This window comes from Adiantum capillus-veneris, chromosome 2, assembly GCF_014529385.1.
Source record: "Adiantum capillus-veneris isolate H3 chromosome 2, ASM1452938v2, whole genome shotgun sequence".
NCBI lineage: Eukaryota > Viridiplantae > Streptophyta > Polypodiopsida > Polypodiales > Pteridaceae > Adiantum > Adiantum capillus-veneris.
Window position 1 is genome coordinate 53,185,287 of NC_140932.1, and position 10,947 is coordinate 53,196,233.

At 42.3% G+C, this 10,947-nt stretch overlaps 1 pseudogene; it reads left to right on the plus strand.

The window, feature by feature from the left end:
• The first annotated feature begins 5,257 nt into the window (after positions 1-5,257).
• On the plus strand, positions 5,258-9,677 carry LOC147462797 (uncharacterized; annotated as a pseudogene).
• The last annotated feature ends 1,270 nt before the right edge of the window (positions 9,678-10,947 follow it).

Sequence of the window (10,947 nt, forward strand, 5' to 3'; positions counted from 1 at the left end):
AGTCGTATTCAATTAGCAACGACTCACCATATGTTCAATTATGTTAGATTTTGGATTTAGTTTTTATACTAAAGTCTACCTTCGGGATTACGGTAAAAAAGTTAGAGTTAGGCGAACGGTGATCCTTCTCTTCCTCTCTACGGATACGACCTTAAGTTGGAAAGCTTTCAACGGCATGATACCCAAATTGGAGGCCAACGTGTAATGTGCTAAGTAATCCCTCGAACAAAGATCTGATGTGAAGAGATGTTCAAATGATGTGAACTGCTACAGCTAGAGAAGAGGCAAAGGGGTTTTGTCCACTACATGCACTATCATGTAGACGTGGGTGTGTAGATTTCTCGTATCCACAAATATAAGCATTGACCAATAAAGACGAGATTATAACTCGGTGGTTCTGATCTCCGTGCACCTCTAGACCGAGGTGTGCGGGGATTGGACATGACTAGAGAATGTGACGTAGTTTACAGTGTGAACAAAGAGAGAGAGAGAGAGAGAGAGAGAGAGAGAGAGAGAGAGAGAGAGAGAGAGAGAGAGAGAGAGAGAGAGATAAGACAGAGAATGCCAATAGAAGATTAAATTTATGTCCAGGTTATAAGGTTTTTACCTTCATTATAAGTAGTGACAAGGATGTGGGGCCGTCCAACCGAAACACCTATCTCTCAACAAGGATCTTATGTCCTTGTATCAATGCAAGCATGCTGTGCGACGGACAAGACGCGTTTCTTTGCAGCACGTTCGTGAATTTGGCGAGTTTGACCCATCTATTATAGATCGAGTTGTTGCCAATTATAACGTATCGAACTCTGACGCTGGCCAACAAGCAGCAATCTTGCAGCCCAATAGACGTGTTCGCAGGCGCTTTGGTCAAGCAGCATACGTAAGGCCACAAGATGTAGCCTCTGACAGCTCGAGGATGATCATGCAGACCACATTCCCAACGAGGCAATGTTTGAGCCCGAGATCGATGAAATGATCAGACGATCATGGATTCAAAAAGGCTTATCTATGATGATATGAAAAGTGAAGCCGATACGCCATTGTATGATGGAGCATGTGTGTTTAGATTGAAGGCGCTCCTGGTTCTTCTCAACATGCAGGGAAAGCTTGGATAGAGTGACACTAGCGTCACAACACTTTTCAGGTGACCTATTACAATGTGTTTACTTTGATAAAAAACTCTAGATGTATAATGATCTGATAGATTACTTACACAAGTGTACCACATTTTTTTTGCTGTGTAGATTGCTCAAAGAGCACATACTGCCAGATGATAATGTGATGCCAGATTCCAGAGAGGAAGCAAGAAAGATCTTGCGAAACTTGGGGATAAATTACAATTCGATTCACACTTGTCCTAACGACTGCATTCTTTTCAGAGGGAAATACATGGACATGGAGAAGTGTCCGAAATGTGATTCCGAGAGATATCGATTAGATCTCCACGAAACAAAAATTCCACAAAAGATATTGCAACATTTTCTTCGAATGTAAGTCCATGGCCGCCCTAGCATCATGGCATGAGGAGAATAAGTCTTCGGATGGTGTGCTACGGATTTCTGCAGATTGCGCAGTCTAGAAACATATAGACGAAACATGGCCGAATTTTGCCAGGGAAGCTCGAAATTTGCACCTAGGCCTAACTATGGATGGCGTAAATCCATTTGTTGTGAGATCAACATCTTACAGTGTATGGCCCGTTGTCATCGTCAACTACAACATTCCCCCGTGGTTGACTACCAAGAAGGGGCACTTGTGGCTAAGCTTGAATGTGCCGGGGCGGTATAAAGTGAAGATTATGGATGTGTATCTTCGTCCACTATTGGAAGAGCTACAACACTTGTGGATTGGCATAGAAGTGGTGGATATGAGCCGACACACAAGTCGACGGAATGCTTTGATCAGAGGCATTCTAATGTGGACCATGCATGACTATCCCGGACTAACAGAATGCTTAGGTGATTTACACACAAACTCAAACACTGTAAATCTTGGTTTTTCTCAAGCTTATCTATTGTCATGTGTATACATGTAGGGCTTCAAACAAGCCGATACAGAGCATGTGTCACATGTGGACCTAGACTTAATGCACGTCGGACGCCCTCATTGAAGAAGCAAATCTACGAAGGTCATCAAGTGTATCTTCCAGAGAATAATGTGTTACGCGATGACTTTTTGGGAAGAGAGCCACCGAGGATGTCTGCACAAGCATGGTTAGAGTCGAAGGAGATGTGTGATGACGGTTTGCCCCCACGGATGAAGAGACTCTCTCTATGGTACGAGTTACCATATTGGCTCAGACTCATGATCAATCACTTGCTCGATCCAACGCACATATTCAAGAATGTGGGTAATCTGATATGGGACCATCTGACCGGTAAGAAAGATACTTTGGGAGCCAGGGTTGACCTTAGAAATGTGAATCATATGGAGCAATATTGGCCGCAGACAGCATCCGATGGATCGATAAAACTCCCTAAAGCGCCATGGATTTTGACAGGAGCCCAAGAATGCAAAGTAAAAGAGACCATTTGATTTGTGCGGACCCCCACTGGCGTAATGCTCTTCCTCCGAACGTGTTTCACTAAAGAAGGAATGCTTATCGGTTTGAAGTCACACGACTGGCATAAAATGTGTCAGGTATGTTTGAATTGGAATATATCATAGTGGGAATTGTGTAACAAATTCGTGTGTGGACTTTAATATCATTGCTAGATGTGTTTTGCAGTTTATTTTACTGGTGGCCATTGAGGGATGTTTGTCTCCTGACGTTCGTAACACAGTCTACAAACTTGCGAAGTTGGTGCAATGGATCTCACAAAAGGAGATCAATGTAGACTCCATACCATTCGTCAAACTAAACGTTGTGGAGGTTGTGTGCATGTTTGAGAAACACTTTCCTACTACCATGCTAACCATTCAGGTGCATCTTCTTGTTCACATAGTTGATGAGGTGGAAATAGCTGACACAGTACATTCCAGATGGATATTCTTTCTAGAACGTTTCATGAAAACACTCAAGGGATATGTGCGTCAAAAGGCACGTCCGGAGGGTAGCATGGCAGAAGGTTTTGGCTGGTATCATAGTCCCAAGTTTACATTGGAGAATGGCTAGACGGATTTGATAAAGCCCGGGACACGCTATGGCGAACCATAGATGATGAGCACATATCTAGGATTATCATGTGCAATCTCGATGTTGAGAAGAAGATGATGGAAGATCTAGAGGCTAGGATCAATCGATTTTGCATGCTTCACAATCCCGTGATGCAAAAGTGGATTTCACAATACGAGGATGCAAAGCAAGAGCGACAAAGGGCACAGATCGAGTGGGTCTTGAGAGCCTACCAACATTCATGATCTTAAGATGGTTGCACAACCAATTGAAAAGCGCACAACAGTGCGATGAAGAAGTGAGTGAGGAGGAGTGGGAGTACTCTTGGGGTTGCGCGACCAAGATAAGTTTGCAATGTACGACTAGTGACTTTCTAGATGTTTGAACGGCCACTGATAATCTTTGTTGGTTTTAGTATAAGTCATACACAGCAGCATGGTGTAAAGGTCGACATTTTAGGGTGGAACCGATCAACAAAAAGCGTCTTACTCAAGATTATGGAATCATGGCAAAATTTGAACAGTCTAGTCGACTACGGTCCTCTGATGCAGATCCTGTGGTGGCGGAACTCACTTACTTCGGCACACTACAAGAGATTTTAAGGATCGATTATAGAGGATTTTTTGTCGACTTCTTCGACGTGCAATGGTTCAAGATAAACATGGAGGGTCACAACGCTATTGTGCACAGAAGAGAGTCTGGTTTCCTTGAGGTGGATTCAACTAAAAAATGGACCGACCTAAGAGACACTTTCGTACTACCGGAGCGTTGTGAACAACTAAGCATGTAAATAGTTAACATCCAATTTTAGAAGCTATGTGCTTGGATGCTCTCACGTAAGTCATGTGCCTCTGGCAGGTGATATTTCATCCTACAAAGTCTACATCAAACTGGTGGTATGTCATAGAGATAGACCCTCGTAGTGCACGGACGTATGAGGGCTACCATGTGCCAATCACAACGGCATCAATGGAGGAGATTGGAGAAGATGCTCAGTCAGAAGCCGCTGAGGTGGTGCCAGACGAGCATCAAGCTGCTACTCTCTATGGGGTGCATGCAAAGGATCTACAAAATGAAACGGAGGATATTTGCCTAAACGGAGAGCTCTATATAGATGTAGGGAGTTATGTTGAGCTATGCGAGGATGAGAGAGAAACCTCTTAAAGCCATAAACATTGTATTTGAACAATTTTGCTCCGTTTTATAATATATATTGTATTCGCGTGGCTTTTTGTCCATTCCTATCTATATGCTATACTTTAGAAATTTAAATTGTGTTTAATCGTCATTGCGTCCACTCCAGGTACGTATGCTCCAGGTATGTTCTCACAAGCAGGGACACTCCTTGGTGTTCCTATGAAAGTCTGATATGCCGATGAGCACTGCGCTCCGAGTACAATGGAGACTGAGGTTGCAATCGCGAAGGAGGTGATCTGTCTCTGCTCATAGATGCTACTCGCCCCTCCACTAGATCTATTTGATCGGGTGAAAGAAACGCTAAGAAGCACTACTACTGCTTCTTAGCGTCCTCTTTCACCCGATCAACTAGATCCAGTGGAGGGACGAGCAACATCTATGTGCAGAGATGGATCACCTCCTTTGCGATTGAAGTTTCCATCTTCATTGCACTAGCTAGTCTTGAAGGAACACAAAGAATTGTATTGTAAAATGTCTCTCTTGATGGGAGAAACCATAATACAAAGCCTTTTGGAGGGGGGACCGGCTCCATGCAAATCCGGTCCTCAACTATTGTCGATTGCTTAATTTCTCTCTCCTTTGAAGTATTGTTCATGCTATCTAACTAGGTGTTATGCTTTTTGTTGCTCTCTCCACCCAAGCACTCTTGTTATTCTCATTAGGAAGCTATTCTAATGAAATGATCACTATGTTCATGCTATTTTCCGCTACACACAAATTACGAGACCATTAAATGTTACAAAGTCGATCGTGTAAGGTGGCATCAACAACTTTTTAAATATCTTTGAAAGGCTTTGGCGTGCATAGAGGAAAATCCATTGTCATTTGAAGTTGTGCTTCTTTTACAATCTTTTGCAGGTGTTTGCACACAGAGTGTTCTACTTGGAGTTTTGAGGATGGCAACACCACGACGTCGGGGAAAGCAAGCAAGTGGTTTTCATATAGATGACTGATTGGATATGCAAGGAGCATGAGGGGAGTCATCATCATGTAGGTATCAACCTGTAAGTGGAAAAGGGATCAAAAAGTCCCTTGCTACTTAAGATACACGGGAATATCTTCGCTGCAGATGAGTATAGCCGAGACCTACAAGAATCTTTCCAAAAGATTAAGGATGCTATCTCTATCTCACAGCAAAGGCAAAAGGCTACTGCTGACAAGCAGAGAAGAGCCCAAGCCTTTAAAGAAAATGATTGGGTCTTATTAAAATTTCCCAAGGCTCAATTAAAGCACACGACGGGCAAGAATCCTACAGGACACCAAAATTACTATGCTAAGTTAGCAAAAAGGTATTATGGTCCCTTCCAGATTCTTAGGCCAATCAATGAGATGGCCTATCAACTCAAGTTGCCCAACCATTGGCTCATACACAATGCTTTCCATGTGAGCCTACTAAAGCCTTACAAAGGGGAGAGCCACCACAAGAACCAACAATTGAAGACCCACCGAAGATCGAGGACCAAGAAGAGGTGTTGCAGCCCGAGTCCATTCTCCGACATGAAGACAAGGTACTAAGAGGCGGTAAGACTATCCAATGATATCTTATTAAGTTTAAGAATTATCCTTTTGAAGATGCTAGATGGATGCACGACATACAATTAAAGGATAACCTAAACCTTGTCAATGCTTACAATGCTTCCCTAGAGTAAGCAAATGTACAAATGTTATTCTTTTTCTTTATTGTGCACAAAAATGAAGTAGTATGCATGCTTAGATCAAGTTTGCGGAGACGACGTCTCCGGAACACCAAGTAGAGCTTGTCACTCTACTATGGAAGACTGATAGGAATAATGTGCAGACATGCTTGCGGCAGCTTAGGCTCTCAAGCGCCAAATGGACTAGTCATCCATTCTGGAACGATGTCGTAGGGTAACATAGGGATCCTCTACCCGCTACGAAAAGGACTAATGAATATGCTTTATCTTCTCTACCCCATAGTCGAGGACGACTATGATTTCAAGAGAGTGGTAATGTCACAATAATCAATATCTAATTCTTCTAAATGATTTTCTCATGTTAAACTGATCATTTAATATGGGGAAGTGCCAGGGGAGAAAAAGCTAGAATATTGGTTAAGCTAGCAGACCGGCCACAATAGGGATCCAAAGGGGGGGCCATCTTCAAAAGAGCTATGTGCAACAATGGGCTCAAAAGACCCTAAGGTTCATCCCATTAAGACTTCCAAAATGCTAAGGTTCCAAAATTCAAAGGTTGTGTCCAAAGGTCAAACATTAGGGGAATTGGATGCTTTGAGTGTGTCCCAAAAAGTCTTTGTAAAGCCCTACATAGGAGGGGGCGATCCCAAGAAGTAGGGGATGAGAGAGAAACACCCACACACACTCACAAGCTTCATTTGTACACAAGGGGAAAGAGGGACACATGTCAAGTCCCTAGGCCAGATGCCCACAAGGTGTACTCAAATCCTATTGGATGGCCATGGAGGTGGACTGATGAGAATTAGGCTAGAGTAAATCTAGTTTAATTAATTAAAAAACACTTAATAAAAGAACCAATAAGAATTAAGCTCTCTAGAAGACTATTGGACAGTCTCCCAAGGGGACCAATGAGCATTCACCAGCCTAATGGCTTGCCTGATTCCTATTGGCCAGGAGGCAAAGGGGTCCAATGAGAGTTTAGTTGCATTTATTAATTACCTAAAGCTCTCACAAAAGGGGAAAGGGGGACACATGTCAGAAGGCTATCACTTATGCTGCTTAATTTCTGTTGGCTAGGCCTGGGGAGGTCCAATAGGGCTGTAGCATGAGAATTTAGCAAGGGGGGTCGACCAAGAGAGAGAGGGGGATGATTTTTGCAAGGCATTATCACACACACACTCACACAATCTCATGTGTGAACCCAAGAAGACTCTCTCTCCTTGTCCAGCTTTAATGGAAAGCTTACCACCTACTCCGAGCTTGTGAGAAGGGATGCCTACACCAACAACTCTTGGCTTTGTGATGCAAATCCACCAACCAAGAGCCAAGCTTCAATGCATGCTCATCTCCTCTACCATGCTAATTACTAAGCTAATTAGCTATGCTAATATCGGTGATTATGTGAGGAGATGTACATCTTTCTCGTAAGAATACTCCTTCTTCCTCTCAATCTACTCTCATACCCTGCTAGCTCTCACCATCTTCGAAGGTGTGTGAGGTCTTGGGTCTGAGACCGTGAGGGAATTGATGTTGTGTTTGATAAGTGTTTTGCTTAGTGCATGAAGTTTCCATCTTCATTGCACTAGCTAGTCTTGAAGGAACACAAAGAATTGTATTGTAAAATGTCTCTCTCAATGGGAGAAACCATAATACAAAGCCTTTTGGAGGGGGGACCGGCTCCATGCAAATCCGGTCCTCAACTGTTGTCAATTGCTTAATTTCTCTCTCTTTTGAAGTATTGTTCATGCTATCTAACTAGGTGTTATGCTTTTTGTTGCTCTCTCCACCCAAGCACTCTTGTTATTTTCATTAGGAAGCTATTCTAATGAAATGCTCATTATGTTCATGCTATTTTCCGCTACACACAAGTTACTATACCATTAAATGTTACAAAGTCGATCGTGTAAGCTGGCATCAAAAACTTTTTAAATATCTTTGAAAGGCTTTGGCGTGCATAGAGGAGATCCATTGTCATTTGAAGCTGTGCTTCTTTTACAATCTTTTGCAGGTGTTTGCACACAGAGTGTTCTAATTGGAGCTTTGAGGATGGCAATAGAACACGAGGTCAGGGGCAACAAGCAAATGGTTTTCGTATAGATGGCCGATTGGATATGCAAGGAGGATGAGGGGAGTCATCATCATGCAGGTATCAACCCGTAAGTGGCAGGGGAACTTGGGGTAATGCTGACATCCCTTCATCAGCTGGTAATGCAAATTTATCAAGAGATAGTGGTGGTGATTTCTCTACTGAGTCCTATGAGTATGAATCGGGTAAATCCTCTGAGAATGCTGAGGATTGGGGTAGGACCTCTGAGATTTTCGATATGATGGGTGGGGTGAAGTTTCTAGGCAAAAGCCTCTAAATTTGTAGGAGATGATTGGGGTGACTTATATGACCCTGACTGTGAAATTGAAGAATCACATGAGGTAAAGATTGATGCCAAGGTTTTTCTCTTTATCCTTATTCTATACATAGACTTCTCAAATTTTGTATTGTGACAGTTTACAAACAATTGCACGTTGTGCATTTGTATGGTTTGAGTTCAAATTCATTTGTCTGGTTTGAGTTAAGAAGTTCCATTTCTTGTTCAGAGTAATTGTATAATGCTTATTATGGATACAACTTTCAACGACTCTGGTTGATTGATTTTGTTTGTTTCTACTGCACTATTGGGATCATCTTTGAGTTTATCAAGTTGGTTCAGAGGCTTCTTTTTGGCAAATGTTTCTTGCATTGTTTGCAATCACATTCTAAATCCAGTGTCATGACTTTTGTAGATTGCTAGTTGCTATCGTGGGCTTGTCTTTTGTAGTGTTCAGGTCTAACAAATCCGGGCAATACCTGTTTCATGAATTTTGTTCTTCAGTGCTTAACTTATATGGTTCCATTTTCCAACAGAATTTTAGATTCTCAACACAGACTTTCATGTGAGTGTCTCTTCATTTGAATCATATTGCATGATTCTATTACCTGAGTTGTCTTCGGCAATGCATTATATTCACTAACTGGACTGCAAAAATCATTGATGCTTTTGAACCAATAATGTTACATTAAATCTCTATAATTTAGAAATGAAAGGAGGGAAGGCTCTTGCATGTGAGAGTTGTAGTTACTTTTTATAAACTAGCAGACAATGGGAGAAAACTTGTGCTCCTCAGCTTGTCATATAGAAGTTACTGTAGCTTTTGTATAAAGGCATGTGCAATTAAGATTGAGTTTTTTGTATTGATGTGCTAGAAGTGACATAAGACATGCTTCTGTCAAATAAAGACTTTGGTGATGGGGTGCACACATCAACTTATGAGCAACAAACAGCTAATGATAATGCATTAGGAAAGTGTGTCTAAAAGCTGGTATAGGATTTGGGTTAATACACGCATGGGCTGATTTTGGCTGCTTGTTGCAGGTAAAGTGGAGGAGTTTTGTACGACATGTGCAATAGACAATCATGTCAAGGTTGTCTTGGTGGCTTCTGGGAGAAAGGTGTCTCCTGCCTTTTTGGCATGGAAACTTGATCGTATCCTTTGTATTGTTCTTGATGTTTGTGAGTCATTTCTGTGGTAACAAATAGCATGTAAGCATTCAAATCTTGTTAAAAGCCTGAACCATTTCCTAGAGATATCGAGGTCATTTGTTCCAGGGCAGCAACAGGATGCCCATGAGTTTTTGTTTTTCCTACTTGAAGGCATGCAAGAACACTGCAAAATAGAAGGGTGCCATTTTCATCTCTGATGGCCTTGTCGATCTTGTTCCCGTACCATGTGATATTTCAAAGACATTGGTAGATGCATTTTTTCCAACTCTTGTGAATTATTACATAGTGTTTGTATGTTGCTTTTTTGGAAGTTTTATGTCAAATGTTTGTATGTTGCTTTTTGAAAGCTCTATGACAATGCTGAAATGCTTAGTTAGTCATGTTAAGTGTTAACCCTCACGGCTCACGGACACCATATCACCTACGATAGACGTTGTATTATTTACTTGGTAGAGTCAGGTACCGGGCTTGTCGGTCCAATAGGAAAAGGGTAAGAGTGATCGCCGATGAGAGGCGCACTCTAACTGGAACATTCAAGGGATTAGTTGGCTAAGCATAGGCGCCCAAGTGTGAATGGGGCGAGCTCATATAAAAGTCTCATTTGTGCAATTGAAGAGTGCTCTTGCTCCATTTCCATCTTCTTCTTCTTCATCTCCTTGTGTGTGTGTGTGTGTATGTGTGAGAGAGAGAGAGAGAGAGAGTGTGTGTGTGCGATCGAGCATTGCGGCGGCACGACGGCGGTGAGGCGGTTGAGCGCGGCGTAGCGACGTCTCCCTCTTCTTCGCAGCGAGGAATCCTCCACGACAGGAAGCGTAGAGTGGTGAGTGACACACCAACGCCATCTTTGAGCTTACTAGTTTAGGATTGTTGTGTGCTTGGAGCCATTTGTGGCTCGCACACAGTGTATCGGCAAGTTCCTTGCATTGACACATGCGACAGACACGCACATTTTTGGCACCGCTGTCAGGGAATGCCATACACTAAGCTTGAATGGCACTCTGTGCTTCGTTTGTGGTGCAATTTCAATTGTAGGAAAGGTAAGGAAGGAGGGTGGGTGTATTGAGAAGAAGGATTTTGTGTTGCTACTGTGTATTTTTTTGTTAATGGAGTTTTCAAAGGTACTGTGTTTTTTCTCTGTGTAAGGTGTTAGTATTAAGGTTGTTAGTTCTGTGTAATATAATGTACAGTAAGCAGGAAGTAGATCTGTGAGAGCTAATAGAGTGTGTTCGTGTGTAATAGTAGGTGTATTAGTTGGAAGTAGGTAGGTAGAGTGTGTGTATGCTCTTGCGCAGGCCGCGGCAACCTTATCCTTAAATATATATATATATATAAAATTTAAAGGTAGGACCGGGATCGAGAATATCTCCCAGACCCAAGCCCAAGCTCACACTCAGGCTTAGGTATCTATTGCCCTTTAAAATTACGAATTTTAGCTTCACACGTA